Raw genomic sequence first — 19325 nt, 5'->3', positions numbered from 1 at the left:
CCCATTCTTATATAATACCACTCAAGGGCCTAGATCCAGAAAAATAATCTATTATAGTTGTCTAAGTTGGACCACACACACACACCCTTGGCTTAGAAATGTTCCTTTGAGGAAGAAATGCTGTCTCTCAAAGAGATGTGATTCCCCAAAAGAAACCAAGGTGCTACTAATAAGAGAAAGAAGAATAAGTGCTTGTCAACCAAAGCACAGCTAGTGCCCATTAGAGTTTACCTTGGAAAATGTGCAAGTCAGAAAACCACTATAAGGGATGAAACTCCCTTAGAGCTAATGGGAAAGATGAAACACTAGAAAACTTCTATTTGTTAAGTAAATTAGACTTTAAATTCCAGTGCAAGACGTTTGGTTTATTCATCATTTGTGTTGCCCACATATTTCAGGAGGTTTTTTTTTTCTTTTCTTTTTTTTTTTAACCTATTACATTTCTTAGGAAGCCTTCTTTTTTATAGAAAGATGAAAGGGCCAACCTTGAAAGAAGTCATCAAATAATGAATAAATCAGAAATTAGAATTGATGGGAGCATTAAGGTAACTGAAAGTCTGTCAATGTTTTTCTGTTTTCTCATGTGCGTATGGGACCAAGTTACAGCTTGGAGGAAAGATGAGCAAGCTGATTTTATTTAGTGAAATAGAACTTTAGGAATTGCGTTATTCCATTTCCAATTTCTTTAATTAACCTGTGAAAATTACATTTTGTCAACAGATACTCATAGTGTATCACCTACTAATATTCTCATGGTAAAAGTAAATAGAAAAAGCTAACATCTAAGCCTTTGAAGTACTTTTGTATAGCAGATACTCTACTCAGAGCTTTACATGCATTTCTCATTTAATGTTTATAAGAACTCAGTGAAAAGAGATACTCTCCGTGTTAGGAAAATAGAGGAGTCAGAGAAATTATATAACTTGCCCAAGATTACACAACTAAGTGGCAGAAAATAAAGTAATAAAGTAAAATCAGAAAATACTGGTGAGGAAAATGAATACACTACACACACACTAATACATATAATTGTAAACATGATTATTAACTGCAGAAATTATTTTCTGAATTGTTTAGATGAAATATACTTGCAATATGCTACTTATGTGAACTATCTAGAATATGCATATTTGTAGAAACAAAGTATATTAATAGTTTTCAAGGGAAAAAGAATAGGAGGATGGAGTGTGACAGCTCATAGGTAGGAGACGTCTTTGGGGGGTGATGAAGATGTTCTGAAATTAGACAGTGATATAGGTTGCTCTGTAAATATACTAAAGGCTATAAAAATATTAAAAGCCAGGATGAATTTTGTGGTATTATATTATGGTTAGTTATGTTTCAGTCAAGCTGATGCCTTAACATAAAAACCACGATCAGTCATTATCTGAGATGGTAAGTTTGTAGAGTGACTTGTAGTTCCCCAAACTTATTATTTTCATGCACTTCTATAACTTTACCCTTTGTCTACAAAATTCTTCCCACTTTCCCACCCAACCCCTTTCCTGCCTTGTAAATTTCTTATTCCTCTTTCATGAACTGACTTAGATTTCATCTCTACTAGGAAATCTCCCTGAATCCTTAGTTTAACCATGAGCTGCATTTATCTGAAAGTTCACATTTTCTTTCCAGCAAAGATCATATTCCATGGTAATTATTTGTTTATGTGTCTGTGTCCCCACTAGTGTATAAGCTCCTTAGGTGTTTGTGTTTTGAGGCATGCTACAATGTTTGGCAGGTAATGGATACTTAGAAATGTTTACTGAATAAATAAATGCATGAATGTTTAAAGATAGAAGATTAAATGTTTCCAGGTTGAAGGATTCTATGATATCAAGTATTTTCTGATATCAGAAAGTGTCTTGGATTTAAATCTGAAATACTTGGTATGATGAATTGAGACTACCTATGGAAATCCATGCTACAATGAGTAATTATTTGCCTCCTAAATGTGAGATGCTAGCTCAGTCCTCACATGTCCCAGGATAAGCTGAGCTCCCTAAGAGAAACAAATAAGTCTTCCTACCTCATGGAATGTGTGTGTGCACGCTCACTCGCTCAGTCATGTCTAAATGTTTTGTAGCCCTGTGGACTGTAGCCTGCCAGCCTCCTCTGTCCATGGGATTTTCCAGGCAAGAATACTGAAATGGGTTGCCATTTCCTTCTCCAGAAGATCTTCCCAACCCAGGGATCAAACCTACGTCTCTTGTATTGCAGGCAGATTCTTTGCTACTGAGCCACCTGGGAAGCACACCACATGGAAAATTTTTGTGCAATTAACAAACTATGTTGCAGGACCCAAAAATACTTTGTTGGAGTATTTAGCCTTCATTGTCAGTAATCCAAGATATTTGAAGCTTTGAATCCTGGGTCTGTTGTGGTGGGAAATAGACCCTTTGGTGAATAAATTTTATGCAGATTACTGTCCTTCCAGAACAATGTCTCAGTGCTCTGCTACTGAAACATCCTGTGGTTTGAAACATTTGAGCAAAGTTATCTCATCAACATATGTATTAAGAGTGTACATACAGACTAGCAAACAATACAGTCAAGATGGCTAAAGGTGATCCCAAAAAACCAAAGGGCAAGATGTCTGCTTATGCCTTCTTTGTGCAGACGTGCAGAGAGGAACATAAGAAGAAAAACCCAGAGGTCCCTGTCAATTTTGCTGAATTTTCCAAGAAATGCTCTGAGAGGTGGAAGACCATGCCTGGGAAAGAGAAGTCTAAATTTGATGAAATGGCACAGGCGGATAAAGTGCACTGTGATCGGGAAACGAAGCATCACGGACCAGCTAAGGGAGGCGAGAAGGAGGACCCTAATACCCCCAAGAGACCAGTCTGGACTTCTCCTATTCTGCTGTGAATTCCGCCCAAAGATCAAGTCTACAAACCCTGGCATCTCTACTGGAGATGTGGCAAAGAAGCTGGGCAAGATGTGGAATAACTTAAGTGACAGCGAGTAGCAACAAGGCAGTGAAGCTGAAGGAGGAGTATGAGAAGGATATTGCAGACTCTAAGGCTAAAAGGGAGTTTGATGGCGCCAAGGGTCCTGCTAAAGTTGCCCGGAAAACGTGGATGAGGAAGATGAAGAGGAGGAGGAGAAAGAGGAGGAGGAGGAGGATGAATAAAAACATTGTTGCTCTTTCACCTTGTGAATACCTTAGAGTAGGGAGCGCCGTGATTGACACACCTCTCACCCAAGGTGTGTCTGTTGCCATCATTAGGTTTAATTAATACCCAGTTGGCTCACAATCATATCATAGTCTCTCAAAGTGCTCTAGCAATTGTCATTGCTTTACATGAAGCGGCCATGGATGTCCAAAGCACCTGGAAACTATATCAAAGTTGTACGTATTTCCAAACGTTTATAAAACAAAAAGGCTCTCATGTTCTCCTCACTCTGTGCACTTTGCTGTGGTGTGACAAGGCATTTAAAAATGTTTCTGGGTTTGTTTGTTTGTTTTTAATTTGTAAGGTGGTGTGTTAATTCTATGGTCATTGGCTAGAAATTCCGAGTTCTCAACTGTGCATATCTATAGTTTGTAAAAAGAAGAAAGCAACCAAGACACACTCTTGATTCTCCTTGCTTGGTATGGAGGCTGTCAGGGTGATGCCTTCCATAGGGGCCATAGCTCAGGGCATGCACTGTGGGGCTGGACTGGTGGACCCTGCAGTGGGCATGCATTTAGCTTCAGGTTGTCTTGTTTTAGTATATATCGACATAGCATCCCGCTGCCATTCTTAGCTGTGGAATAGGGAGGCGGTCAGTTGGCATGAGAAGTGTTTTGGATCCTTTTTAGTTGAAGTGCAGTAGTTTTAAACTGTTTTTCCTTGAAAAAACTATAGAACTCTTCATTGTCAGCAAAGCCAAGAGCCACTGCACCAATGAAAGTCCAAGAACCTTCTGTACTAAACATGATCTGAAATGTTCTTTTTTTTGTATGTTTAGAATGTTGAAATGTTTCTGAAGTTAAATAAACAGTATTACATTAAAAAAAAAGAGTACATGTTTCAAGAGAACAGCATTGAAACATGTATATTATCTAGGGTGAAACAGATCACCAGCCCAGATTGGGTGCATGAGACAGGTGCTCGGGCCTGGTGCACTGGGAAGACCCAGAAGGATCGGGTGGAGAGGGAGGTGGGAGGGGGGACTGGCATGGGGAATACATGTAAATCCATGGCTAATTCATTTCAATGTATGACAAAAACTACTGTAATGATGTAAAGTAATTAGCCTATTAAAAAAAAATAAAAGCAAGGAGCTTCAGTATCATCAAATAAAGACATTTCTTAATTTAAAAAAAAAAAAAAAGAGTACACATACAATGAATTTTCATCAATAAGATTTTTGAACTCAAATCTCATTATATAAGCAGCTGGCGGCATCTGAGAGATAAGAGATCACCATCAATGAAGAAAATAGACCCTCAAAACATTGCCTTCATGGAGTTTACATTATAGAAGTGGAAGAAATGTAAGGGGAAATAATTTCAAGCAGAGAGAATAATTAGGATAAAGGTGATAAATCGAAGGTTTGGTAAATCGAAGGAGAAAGGATAACTGGGGCATAATGCACATGAGAAAGCAGTGTGATCATTATTATTATTCCTCATGACAGACAGACTTACTGGTCACAATTCTTTGTCCCCTTCCCCAAACTAGTTTTTGCAACGTCAGTCACCATGGTCACATGAGACAGAGTATATTTCCCTGCCCATTGATGTTTAACTTGTTAGGTGACTTGCTTTGGCCAGTGAAAGGTGCGCAGAACGGTGTGACATTGTCCAGATGAATCCTTAACAGACGTGGCATATTCCTGTTTGCCTTCCTGTGCTTCCGCCATCAGCAAGAAAAGGCCTCCAGGTAGACACGCCACCCCCGCTTCGTCCTGAGTGCCAGAATTAACATTAGTCATGAAGCAGAGCTACTCCAGCTAGAAACACAAGGGCATGAAGCAGAGCTACTCCAGCCAGAAACACAAGGGCAGAAGTAGGTGGTGGTTGTTATAAGCCTCTGAATTTGGACCCGATTTATTATGTAGAATTTACAGTGGCATTGGTTACCTCATGCAGTCTTCAATAGTAACTTTACACATTATTAGTATACCTTCGTCTCTATTTTTTCACTTTTAACAAAACATTATTTATTGTGAGAAGGGGGCAACAGAGGATGAGACGGTTGGATGGCATAATCATCTCAATGGACATGAGTTTGAGCAAACTCCGGGAAATAGAGAACAGAGAAGCCTGGTGTGCTGCAGTCCATGGGGTCACAAAGAGTCGGACATGACTGAGCGACTGAACAAGAACAATTTGTTGTTAATATAATCTACAGTTGCCTAAACATTTCTGAAAATGGCAGTGTTTGTAAGTCATAAATAGAACCAACATGAGCCTGGCTATTTTATTGCAAAGAATAAACCTCATCTGACTAGACCCCTCAGTTCTTCTAGCCATTTGTTTAGTAGAAGGAAAACAAAGGCCTTTTCTCTTTTCCCCACTTCTGTTTACACCTCTGCACCAGGACATCTGCTTTTTCAGTTTCAGAGTCTGACAGATTTCTGTTACTTAAGAAAAAATACACAATTCTAGTTTGTAGTGTATATTTTGACATCTTTGTATGTTTGTACTAGTCACTCAGTAGATCAGTGATCCCTCAACAAAGTAAAATCCACCACACAAATGTGAAGTTATTTTTATAAATAAACCCAGTTTATGGCTCATTTTCACAAGTTATAGTTCCTAGGCTAAATTTTCCAAAAGGGGGTCAAGCTTTCATACCTATATATCCCAAACTTGAACCATATCAGGAATCCAAAAAGAAAATCAAACCTATCAGCTCTGGTGAGAAAATCATAAGACTTCCTTGTCTTGAATCTAAATACTAAAAATTGTCCCACAATGTATCAATTATTCAGCAAGGAATTCTGTGGGGTAGGTTCATAAAACATGTCTAGCCATAGAGATGTGAGAGGTTTGGGATAGGAAAAATGAATGAAGGTAGTCAAAAGTTACAAACTTCCAGTTATAAACAAGTGCTGGGGATATAATGTATAGCTTGGTGACTGTAGTTAACAATGGTGTACAGTATTCTGTATTTGCTAAAAAGCTTTCATCACAAGAAAAAAATAGTGACTGTATGTGGTCATGGATGTTGACTGAACCTATTATGGTAATAATTTTGCAGTATATATGTAAATCAAATTAGTACATTATACACCCTAAAACAAGGTTATATGTCAATTACATCTCAATTAAAAGAAACAGAATTTGATCTCTGCTTTAAGTAAATATACCCTGAGAAATGAGAGCTTCCCAGATGGCACTAATGGTAAGGAACCCAACCACCAATGCAAGAGATGTGAGAGGCGGATTCGATCACTGGATCGGGACGATCCCCTGGAGGAGGAAATGGCAACCCACTCCAGTATACTTGCCTGGAGAATCCCATGGACAGAGGAGCCTGGTGGACTAAAGTCCACGGGTCACAAAGAGCCGGACACAACGGAAGTAACTTAGCACACACACCCTGAGAAATGACTTTAACAGTTGAATCTGTTGCGAGCTGTCTTACTTTGGGCTCCCCCCAAGGCAGGCCTTTTGACAGACTTGGGCACAGGGAGCCCCTGTGTGAGGTGATCCCAAGAAGCACAAGCAAAAGAGTGAAGAAAGTGAGCAGATAAGGGGGACGAGCTAAAAAAATTTGCCTGCTATATTTAAAATGAATAAGCAACAAGGACCGACTGTATAGCAACAGAGAACCCTGATCAATGTTATATGGCAGCCTAGATGGGAGTGGAGTTTAAGGGAGAATGGATACATGTATATGTATGGCTGAGTCCCTTTGCTGTCCACCTGAAACTATCACGACACTGTTAATCAGCTATACTCCAATACAAAATAAAGTTTTTAAAAATTAAAACAAAAAAAAATGCATTAGTATGCAGGTTACCACTATGGGCAACTCGGACCCAACCCTGCTGGGATCCTCTGAGAAACTGTGTGGAACACACCCAAGAATCCTAAGACTAGGCACTGAGGAGGCTGGGACTTCTATCCCCCAGTGCTTGAAAGCTGCATACAAGAGGATTAACCTTGTACCTTCTACTTCCAACTACCCTTACTTGCAGCAGAAAAGGCTTCCTCAGGCCAAGGGAGGCCCTCAGTCCGAGAAGAAAGTGTAAGGTAGGAGGTTTATCAGCATCTACAGCAGCTGCCTGAACTCAGATGGGCCAAGCAGCATGGTACAGGGCACCACTTTTGTCTGATACAGGCTACACGGCTATTCCATCAGTTAGAATGGTATTCAGTGTTTCCTGAGCATTTACTCTCTATCAGGCACAGTGCTAGTGACCTGTGTATCATATCATTTAATTCTTGCATCAACCTCTGAGAGGTAGATACTGTGATTCACACCCTCTATAGACAAAACAATTAAGAAATTTGCCAAGATGACAAAGCAAGTAAATGGTGGAAGTTTAAACATGGGTAGCCTGACTCTAGGGGTCTTTACTCATGAAGGGGTAAGTGCAGAAATCAGAAGCACGGGTAACTCAAAGATGAGAAAATAGTGAGGCATGTAATCCTCAGAAAAGGCTTCATTGTGGAAATAGACTTGAGGAATACTTTAGGTAGTAGTTTAAGTGGGAAAGTACAGAAAGAGAAATGAGCTTGTTTATGACAAGAATAGGGAAGGATGAAGGTAGAAGGGGCCATAACGTGATGAGCATGAGTTCAGCAAAATATCCCCATTGGAGAGTACACAGAGTTGATCCTTTGTATGGAGTAAGGCACATGTAATATTACATGTAATTCTTTGTTCATTCAACAAATATGAATTGAATCTGCTTAATACTGGCCATTGGAGGCACAGAGATCTTTTTTTTTTAACCCAGACATGCTCTGCTAAGGAAGATACCCATGCAGTAGATATTTGTTATTTCTGTTTTTTTAGTACCGGAACTCTGTCTTTCTGTGAATAACCCATTCGTGAAGGTCACATGAAGTTCTACTCCATCTCCTTTTACCCCCTACACACACACACACACACACACACACACACACACACCCAAACACAGGACACATGACTTAGCCTGGCCAATTAGAGCACCCAGCCTCTTGGCTTCAGTGATTGTATTAGAGATAGACTGTGTTGTGCTGTGTTCAGTTGCTCAGTCATATATGACTCTTTGCAACCCCGTGGACTGTAGCCCACGAGCCCACCAGGCTTTTCTGTCTGTGAAATTTTCCAAGCAAGAATACTGGAGCAGATTTCCATTTCATACTTAAGGGAATCTTCTCAACCCGGCATCAAACCCACCTCTGTTGTGTCTCAGGCATTGGCAGGCAGATTCTTTACCGCCATGCTACCTGGAAGGCCCTTTAGAGATAGACACATGACTTAATTTATTTTTTTTTCCATTTATTTTTATTAGTTGGAGGCTAATTACTTTACATCATTACAGTAGTTTTTGCCATACATTGAAATGAATTAGCCATGGATTTACATGTATTCCCCATCCCAGTCCCCCCTCCCACCTCCCTCTCCACCCGATCCCTCTGGGTCTTGCCAGTGCACCAGGCCCGAGCACTTGTCTCATGCACCCAACCTGGGCTGGTGATCTGTTTCACCCTAGATAATATACATGTTTCAATGCTGTTCTCTTGAAACATCCCACCCTCGCCTTCTCCCAGAGTCCACAAGTCTGTTCTATACATCTGAGTCTCTTTTTCTGTTTTGCATATAGAGTTATCGTTACCATCTTTCTAAAGTCCATATATATGTGTTAGTATACTGTAATGGTCTTTATCTTTCTGGCTTACTTCGCTCTGTATAATGGGCTCCAGTTTCATCCATCTCATTAGAACTGATTCAAATGAATTCTTTTTAATGGCTGAGTAATATTCCATGGTGTATATGTACCACAGCTTCCTCATCCATTCATCTGCTGATGGGCATCTGGGTTGCTTCCATGTCCTGGCTATTATAAACAGTGCTGCGATGAACATTGGGGTGCACGTGTCTCTTTCAGATCTGGTTTCCTTGGTGTGTATGCCCAGAAGTGGGATTGCTGGGTCATATGGCAGTTCTATTTCCAGCTTTTTAAGAAATCTCCACACTGTTTTCCATAGTGGCTGTACTAATTTGCATTCCCACCAACAGTGTAAGAGGGTTCCCTTTTCTCCACACCCTCTCCAGCATTTATTGCTTGTAGACTTTTGGATAGCAGCCATCCTGACTGGCGTGTAATGGTACCTCATTGTGGTTTTGATTTGCATTTCTCTGATAATGAGTGATGTTGAGCATCTTTTCATGTGTTTGTTAGCCATCTGTATGTCTTCCTTGGAGAAATGTCTGTTGAGTTCTTTGGCCCATTTTTTGATTAGGTCATTTATTTTTCTGGAGTTGAGCTGGAGGAGTTGCTTGTATATTTTTGAGATTAATCCTTTGTCTGTTGCTTCGTTTGCTATTATTTTCTCCCAGTCTGAGGGCTGTCTTTTCACCTTGCTTATAGTTTCCTTTGTTGTGCAAAAGCTTTTAAGTTTCATTAGGTCCCATTTGTTTATTTTTGCTTTTATTTCTAAAATTCTGGGATGTGGGTCATAGAGGATCCTGCTGTGATTTATGTCAGAGAGTGTTTTGCCTGTGTTCTCCTCTAGGAGTTTGATAGTTTCTGGTCTTACATTTAGATCTTTAATCCATTTTGAGTTTATTTTTGTGTATGGTGTTAGAAAGTGTTCTAGTTTCATTCTTTTACAGGTGGTTGGCCAGTTTTCCCAGCACCACTTGTTAAAGAGGTTATCTTTTTTCCATTGTATATGCTTGCCTCCTTTGTCGAAGATAAGGTGACCATAGGTTCGTGGATTTATCTTTGGGCTTTCTATTCTGTTCCATTGATCTGTATTTCTGTCTTTGTGCCAGTACCATACTGTCTTGATGACTGTGGCTTTGTAGTAGAGTCTGAAGTCAGGCAGATTGATTCCTCCAGTTCCATTCTTCTTTCTCAGGATTACTTTGGCTATTCAAGGTTTTTTGTATTTCCATACAAATTGTGAAATTATTTGTTCTAGTTCTGTGAAAAATACCGTTGGTAGTTTGATAGGGATTGCATTGAATCTATAGATTGCTTTGGGTAGTATAGCCATTTTGATAATATTGATTCTTCCAATCCATGAACACGGTATATTTCTCCATCTGTTTGTGTCCTCTTTGATTTCTTTCATCAGTGTTTTATAGTTTTCTATGTATAGGTCTTTTGTTTCTTTAGGTAGATATACTCCTAAGTATTTTATTCTTTTTGTTGCAATGGTGAATGGTATTGTTTCCTTAATTTCTCTTTCTGTTTTCTCATTGTTAGTGTATAGGAATGCAAGAGATTTCTGTGTGTTAATTTTATATCCTGCAACTTTACTATATTCATTGATTAGCTCTAGTAATTTTCTGGAAGAGTCTTTAGGGTTTTCTATGTAGAGGATCATGTCATCTGCAAACAGCGAGAGTTTCACTTCTTCTTTTCCTATCTGGATTCCTTTTACTTCTTTCTCTGCCCTGATTGCTGTGGCCAAAACTTCCAAAACTATGTTGAATAGTAGTGGTGAGAGTGGGCACCCTTGTCTTGCTCCTGATTTCAGGGGAAATGCTTTCAATTTTTCACCATTGAGGGTGATGCTTGCTGTGGGTTTGTCATATATAGCTTTTATTATGTTGAGGTATGTTCCTTCTATTCCTGCTTTCTGGAGAGTTTTAATCATAAATGGATGTTGAATTTTGTCAAAGGCTTTTTCTGCATCTATTGAGATAATCATATGGTTTTTATCTTTCAATTTGTTAATGTGGTGTATTACATTGATTGACTTGCGGATATTAAAGAATCCTTGCATTCTGGAGCAAGGAGGGATGTTTGCTTCTGGTGATCAGGGTTAATGAGTTGATGAGATGTGAGTATGAAGCTGCCATTTTGCTTACCACTAGGAAAAAGAGTAAAGTCAAGCAGAGGCAAGATTTGAGGAATGGTCAGTCTGTGCCCTGCCAATCTGTATGTGTGTGTATGTGTGTATGCTCTTGGACTCAGTGATAATAGTGAACAAAAGATAAATCTCACCTCAAATTTCTCGAAAGAAGCCCTGCTAATCCCATAGAAGAAGGGAGTTTGGTTGGTAAGCTTTTCTTAAGATGTCTTATTCAGTTCAATTCAGTCACTCAGTCGTGTCTGACTCTTTGCAACCCCATGGACTGCAGCACGCCAGGCCTCCCTGTCCATCACCAACTCTCGGAGTTTACCGAAACTCATGTCCATAGAGTCGGTGATACCATCCAACCATCTCATCATCTGTCGTCCCCTTTTCCTCCTGCCTTACATCTTTCCCAGCATCAGGGTCTTTTCCAGTGAGTCAGTTCTTTGCATCAGGTGGCCAAAGTATTGGAGTTTCAGCTTCTGCATCAGTTCTCCCAATGAATATTCAATGGGTGGATCTCCTTGCAGTCCAAGGAACTCTCAAGAGTCTTTTCCAACACCGCAGTTCAAAAGCATTAATTCTTCGGTACTCAGCTTTCTTTATAGTCCATCTCTCACATCCATACATGACTGCTGGAAAAACATAACATAGTCTTCTTATTAAATTCGACCAATTGAAGATGCCAAATTATAGTACACTGGCCCACTCATCACAGACCATTAGACCCACTGAATATTTATATATGTGGGATTCTGAAATAATTGCATAGATTTTAGATGGAAATCTAAACTTTAGGTTAAGTTTTCCTTGATTGAAGGAGCCAAATTGAGTACTGAATCCTAATTATAATCCTCCTTTTATTGAAAATCTTTCTTTTCTCATTCACTTTGGTTCATGTTCGTTGGCTTGATATCCAGACTATTAGGGTTGTCATAGTTTGGCCATGTGTGGAATTTCTTTCTAAAGATTTAAAAAATCAAAGAAACTAAACAGAGAAATGCAAACCTAAAAGTACTTTCAGAAAAGAATGTTCTTGAATCATGGGACATATCCTGATTTAAAACAACTACTTTCTCGAGAGGACACTTGGAATGAAAATAAAAATATAGAGAAGTAGTGCAGGGTAGCACAAAGAGAGAGGTTCAATAGAAGAGAGAAGAAAAGGATTTTATCAAACTTTGAGATGCCAGTGGGTATTTCTGCAGTTGATGCCTATTCAGGATAAAGGATTAAATGGTTTTATTTATTAAAAGGTTTTTATCTGAGATGCTTCAGTCATTTGTAAAGAAACTAGATTAAAGTTAATTGAATCAATATTCTTGAGCACCTGCTATGTGCCAAGGAATGCTAGGAACACAATCTAGCATTCCCTAAATCTAGGGAACTAGAATCCTTTTCTCTTTCTCCACATGATTTCTTCTGTATTGGCCTCATTGTTTTCAAGTAGGATCCAATATGCCTGTCTTAGGTCTTTAAGTCCAGAGGATGTAACATGACAATTGATCAGGTCTATATCTGACATTCAAACTGGAAAAATCAAGAAACTATTCAGAAAAGGAAGAATAGGTGCTAGGTAAGTATCTTATTTCTGCTTTATTGACCATGCCAAAGCCTTTGACAATGTGGATCATAATAAACTGTGGAAAATTCTGAAAGAGATGGGAATACCAGACCACCTGACCTGCCCCTTGAGAAATCTGTATGAGGTCAGGAAGCAACAGTTAGAACTGAACATGGAACAACAGACTGGTGCCAAATAGGAAAAGAAGTACATCAAGGCTGTATATTGTCACCGTGCTTATTTAACTTATATGCAGAGTACCTCATGGGCTGGATGAAGCACAAGCTGGAATCAAGATTGCCAGGAGAAGTATCAGTAACCTCAGATATGCAGATGACACCACCCTTATGGCACAAAGTGAAGAAGAACTAAAGAGCCTCTTGATGAAAGTGAAAGAGGAGAGTGAAAAAGTTGGCTTAGAGCTCAACATTGAGAAAACAAAGATCATGGCATCTGGTCCCATCACTTCATGGCAAATAGATGGGGAAACAGTGGAAACAGTGGCTGACTTTATTTTGGGGGGGCTCCAAAATCACTGCAGATGGTGACTGCAGCCATGAAATTAAAAGATGCTTACTCCTTGGAAGGAAAGTTATGACCAACCTAGACAGCATATTAAAAAGCAGAGACATTACTTTCCCAACAAAGGTCTGTCTAGTCAAGTCGATGGTTTTTCCAGTAGTCATGTATGGATGTGAGAGTTGGACTACAAAGAAAGCTGAGCACTGAAGAATTGATTCCTTTGAATGGTGGTGTTGGAGAAGACTCTTGAGAGTTCCTTGGACTGCAAGGAGATCCACCAGTCCATCCTAAGGGAGATCAGTCCTGAGTTTTCCTTGGAAGGACTGATGTTGAAGCTGAAACTCCAATACTTTGACCACCTGATGTGAAGAGCTAACTCATTTGAAAAGACCCTGATGCTGCATAAGATGGGAAGGTGGTAGGAGAAGGGGACGACAGGGGATGAGATGGTTGGATGGTATCACTGACTCAGTGGACATGAATTTGGGTAAACTCTGGGAGTTGGTGATGGACAGGGAGGCCTGGCATGCTATGGTTCACAAGGTCACAAAGAGTCGGACACGACTGAGCAACTGAACTGAACTGAAGCAAAAACATCAGATGTCTACTCCATGGGGATACTAAAATAAATAACTCTTGATCTCATGTTGTAAATGTCCCCATCTTGAGGCCTCTGTCTGTGACTCACTTTCAGGGAAGAGATAAAGGATGGACAGGGAATGAGTGCATTGGATAATCATCAGAGTGGAACATCTAAGTCTGACCTCTCTTTTCCTACCTGTAGCCTAAGAGGCCATTTGAGGTAGGATGAAAATGAAATGTCAAAGACCAGGGAGGATTCATAATCTGAGATAAAAGCATATGCCCTCTAGGTGAGGCATGGACAGTCAGTGGGATAGGGGATATCTAGGTAGTATCATCTGCAGTTCTCATACAAGAGCCCTTTACTGAGTATTTGCCAAGGACAGAAAGCTGATACATACTCTACACACTCATTGGCTGATGACAATAAAAACGATTGCTTAGTGTGATGACATGCATATGATAGGTACTCAATATCAGGTCATGCATGTCCATATAACTTGAATATCAAAAATAGACATAAGAAAAATGAAAATTTGGGGGAAAGTAAAAAATCATCATTTAGAGCAGCCATTCTCAAACATTAAGTCCCAGACCCCTCTACCTTCTTATAAATGAGGACTACAAAGAGCTTTTCATTTGTGTGGAATATGTCTATGGATTTTTAGAAGATTACCAAATTAGAAATCAAAGCTAAGAAATGCATAAAATATAAAAATATGTATTTTATTAGCCATCAGAACAACAGCTACATTTTATAGCAGTTTTCCTTCTGGAAAACTCTATCATATACTTGCAAGAGAATGAGATTGAAAGTGACAAATAGCATGTTAGTATTATTGTGAAAACAGTTTTGATCTCATGAACCCCCTGGAAGGGTTTCATATATCCTCAGGGGTCTTTGAGTCACAGTTTGAGGAGTTCTGATCTAGAGTTTTCATAAACATTAAGTATTTCTAGGGAGCTAAATAGAAATATTGAATATGAAATTAGTTGCAAGAATTATTTGCAGCATATGTTCACATGTTTAGACCTTGATTTCTAATTATCAGGGGAAGAAGCAGGATTTCACTTCTGTTCTCTTCCATTTAAACATTCTGTGAATCAAGAAAAAAAAAAACACACATCGAAAGGTTTTGGGTTTGGTTTTGTTTGAAATCTTTCCAATGACTAATTACTATTTTTTCCTTTTGAAGACTTTTTGGACCCTTTAACGAATAGTTTAGTATCACTTACCTCATTAAAATATTCAAAGCTTTTCTGGTAGAATCTTTGCTAGATGTTGTATACAATGGTCTTTCATGGGAGATTGGTTCAAATTGAGGTGACATATTTGGGAACAGATGTTCTGGAGGATGGCTTGGATAAGCAGGAAGGGATTAAGCAGAACATAGTCAAGGATTCCCTGAGAATCCTTCAGTGAGAAGAGGAAGCTACCTCATGCCTTTTCCTGGGCAGCGTGAAAAATGGTCTCTTTTTCATTGTTAACTTCAGAGGCACCAAGTTGTCCCCAAGAATTCTTTTCCAAGGATAGACAGTGTGGGGTCACCCTGAGCATCTCTCCATTCATTCCCACTAGAACTAAATATGCAAGAAAGCCATTTTCCATGCATTTGTATTTTGCCCCAGATTTGACCTGGTGCTCCGTCATAGGCAGCGAAAATAAACAGGATCCCTGCCTTCATGCTACTTAGAGCCTAGGAGGAGAGACAGGCAAAACACAGGTTCACAAATAAGCAGTGTGACTTCAGACAGGCACTAGAGCAATAAACAAAATAAATTAAGCAGTGAAGTAGGATAATGTGATGGACAGGCCCTTTAGATTAGATGGTCAAGGGAGGTCTCTCAGTGGTGGTGATACTTGCCTTGAGAATCTGAATGAAGAGATAAAGCTGACGGTGGACAGCTTGAAGGCCAGTTAAGAGGCCCCAGTGGGCGGGGGAGTTGTGTTCCCAGAAAGAGAAAATATCAAGTGGGTGTGATGATAGCAAACAAGTGGGCAAGATCCAAATGCTGTCAGACCTGTAAGCCATGATGAGGTGGTTGCATCTGGCCCTGAGTGGGAGGGGAAGCCTTAAAGGAGAGCTTTATGCCACGGAGTGACATGCTCTGATTTATGTAAGAGATTTCTGGTTGCTGTGTGGAAAATGAATTCTTAGATGTCATGTTTCAAATGCAACTTGAAAAAAGTATGATTAATCCCCTGTTGCTGGCAAAGCATCAGGAACATGGATGACATTATATTTGCTGACAATGAAGAGCAGTTTCCATCCTGAGCTGATAAATTTATTGAACAAACTGTATTTAGTTAACTAAGATGAACAGTGTTTCCTTATGCGTTAGACATTTTTCCCCCGCAAAAAAGAATTTGTGTATTTGTGGTAATATTAACAACCTGAAGAACTGGAAATTTACAACTTCACGGCCACTTGACAGGCTTTTCAGTGGTTTAAAGGAGATTGCATTTTGTTCTATATGTATAAACGATTCCTGCTTATTTTATTATAATCTGGCAGATATATTGAATTTCCTTCCCAGCAAGGATTCTCTTAGTTTCCCTATCCTGAACATTCAGTGAGGTCGTTATTATGTGAAGAATGAAATGACAGCAGGCAGAAGAAGAAAATGACCAATTAACTGCCTGATAAGGGTGACTTTTTGACAGAGCAGTGTAGTAATAGAACACATTGTATTTCTAGGTCTTGGAATTCTTCTTTTTGAAAGCATTTGGATTTTTAAAAAATCAACTTTAGTAATTAGACTTCTGCCTTGAATTTTGAGCGTTGGAAACTGTTTGCAGTTCACCTAGTAGCAGCAACTGCAATTGCCAATTACATGCAAGCATTACAATAAAGCTTCCCTGGAGGCTCAGACGGTAAAGCGTCTGCCTACAATGTGGGAGATCCGGGTTCAATCTCTGGGTCAGGAAGAAGGAAATGGCAACCCACTCCAGTATCCTTGCCTGGAAAATCCCACGGACGGAGGAACCTGGTGGGCTACAGTCCATGGGGTCACAAAGAGTCAGACAGGACTGAACGACTTCACTTTCTTTCTTTCTATTAAATAAATGTAATATATTATCTCATAATGTGAGTGTGTCTCATTCAGTCAGTTGAAGATGTGAAGAGCAAAAACTGAGATTTCTTTTACAAAAAAAAAGGGGGGGTTTGGGGGGAAAATTTTCCCTTCAGAGTGCAACATAGAAATTCTGCTTTTCCAGGCTTTGGACTCAAGTTTGTGACATCAACTCTTACTTAGATATCCAGGCTGCTGGCTTGCCCTGTGCATTTCAGACTTGCCAGCCCCTACACTCACATGAGCTAATTCCTTAAAATAGATTCCTTAAACTCCTTATAATATATATCCTATTAATACTGTTTCCCTGGAGAACCCTGACTAATAAACTCCTTTCCCCAGCAGTTCTGCTTCTAGAAATTTATCCAAAGAACACATAGATATCCAAAGATACATGTTCAAAGCATTGTTTCAGTGTTTAAAGATGGGAAATAAAATTTCTAGCACTGGAGGACCGTTAAGAAAAATATTATGTGATGTGCACTAATATAGGATATTCTATACAATATGATAATTCATATATCCTCTATGTATATTGGGCTTCCCTGGAGGCTCAGACGGTAAAGAATCTGCCTGCAATGTGGGAGACCTGGGTTCAATCTCTGGGTTGGAAAGATTCAACCCAGGGATCTTTAGGTATATTATAAGACTTAAGAATATGGTAGCTCTTCCTAAAAAAATAAGGTATTTTCTGGTCATCTTATTAGGTAATAAACAGCAGTTTAAAGACCCTGTTTGATTTCCATCTTCTAAGTTGTTAATACTAAATGAAATTATGAGAAACCATACATTTTCCTTCTCTAATCATTTCTGTATTGATTGAACTTTTATACATAGCATATTTTGACTGTTAATAAATCAAATCAGTTTGACCTAAACTCTAAACAAAAGGTCAGCTCAGATGGATTTCTGCAGTCCTCTCCCACGTGACCTGTATGTGTTCCAAATATAAAAATCTTTTAGTTAAAGCCTTTAAATTGTTTATTTCTATACTAACTAGATAAAATGGACAGAGAGAGGCAGTTGCCTGGACATTCAAGTATAAAAAATAAACAAAACTCTGAGACTTCTTTTGTAATTCACTTGCGTATAGCACCATAGTTCAGGGAAGGCAAACAAGAAGGGAAAAAAAAAATTTCCCTGAAATATACAGATAACGACCTCATTATCTATTTTAATTTGACAATGTAGTGGCAGTCTGAGTTCCCTGTGACTCAAACTCTATTTGAAGAAACTAAAATTAATAAATCATAGCTTATGAGAATGGCAGTGCCTCTTTGCAAGTCATTATATGGTTTCAGAGAGTTTTTCTTCTTTCAGTCCTACTCCAGGCCATGCCCTGGCTTCCACGGATCCATTTCTTTTTAATCACCTTGGAGTTTACCGTTTTACTTTGAATCTATACAAATGTAAACTTGTGGAAGGGGGATGAAATTTGAAAAGATCCTTCTAGCATAGTGCACTTTCAGTAAATTGGATTAATATCTTTCTGGCCCATGGAACTGACATGCACATACTAGCGGGGAGAGCCAGTCATTTTCCAGCCTTATCTTCATGTGAACAAGCACAGCAAATTACATAGAAAAGAGTATTCTTTGCAATAACCTTGGTTGCATTTTCCAATGTCTAGCTCAGTTCTCTCTGCCCAATATTCTCCTTAAGAAAAAAAGTATCTTCCCTAATGGTAAGGTAAAGAACAGAAAAAAGTAATAGAAGTTCCTCCCATGGAAACCAATAAGCTTTAGTTCATTTAATGCAGAATCACATGAAGGAGATAAGCCCTTGTGTTTAAGAGCAGAAATATATATACAGTGTTTTTTCTTTCCCTTAGTTTTGTTTTCTTCTTTTAGGAAAATATTTTTAGTGAATTCCTGATGTGCTTTTGTTGCAAGTCTTGGAGATGATTCAAACTTAGGGCAAAAACATCTGCAAAAGTGGTGCTGGCTGCCTAAGCAATGCCTCTTACCTGAAAATAAGGAAGCTGGAAATCAGCTCTCATGTCTAGCAGACAGGAGTGTAGGTACCACTTGCAGGTCCACTGACCTTCCTGGTAACAGAGAGCATCATTAAAATCCCTGAGGTGCTCCTCAAAGGATATTTGTAACCTGGATTGTTTTCATTTTGCTTTCTTTGACATTGGTTAGAGCTTAGTAATGACCCCTTTTGTCCACAGAGGCATTCCAGGTAAACGGATCCTTTTCAGCTTCCGATCAGTGAGTCCTGTGTCTCAGACAGAGTCTCTCCAAGTTCCTTTGCAGGATGAGGACTTCAAACTTGTGCCCAGCTTTAGCAACCAGAGAGCGGATGCTGGAGCCTTCTCTCAGCTCTCAACTGCAACTGGCATGTTTCCCAAGACCCTTCTCAGTCCTCACACTGTCCCCGTCTTCTGCCTTTTCCCCCTAAATAGATCCTGTATCTAAGGCTCCATGAAGTCAGACACTCCCCAGATTTTGACCACAGCATAAAAATACACTTTAAGAGGTGCTGCTGGCATAAAGGAAATCCTTGCTATAATCAATGTGTGAGTCTTGAGAAACAATTTGAGACCACCCATGAGCCCAGGAAACGTGGAACAAAATATCACAGATCCCAGATACTCCGACATTCAGCCCATGACCACTCTCC

At 39.4% G+C, this 19325-nt stretch overlaps 1 protein-coding gene and 1 pseudogene across 4 annotated transcripts in view; both read left to right on the top strand.

The window, feature by feature from the left end:
* The window catches only part of SYNPR (synaptoporin), a 378090-nt gene that overhangs the window by 210126 nt on the left and 148639 nt on the right, over nt 1-19325 (top strand). The gene's annotated exons all lie outside the window — the stretch shown is intronic.
* On the top strand, nt 2514-3145 carry LOC110133254 (high mobility group protein B3 pseudogene; annotated as a pseudogene).

This window comes from Odocoileus virginianus, chromosome 26 (genome assembly GCF_023699985.2).
Source record: "Odocoileus virginianus isolate 20LAN1187 ecotype Illinois chromosome 26, Ovbor_1.2, whole genome shotgun sequence".
Lineage (NCBI taxonomy): Eukaryota > Metazoa > Chordata > Mammalia > Artiodactyla > Cervidae > Odocoileus > Odocoileus virginianus.
This window is presented reverse-complemented; position numbering and strand designations above follow the sequence as displayed.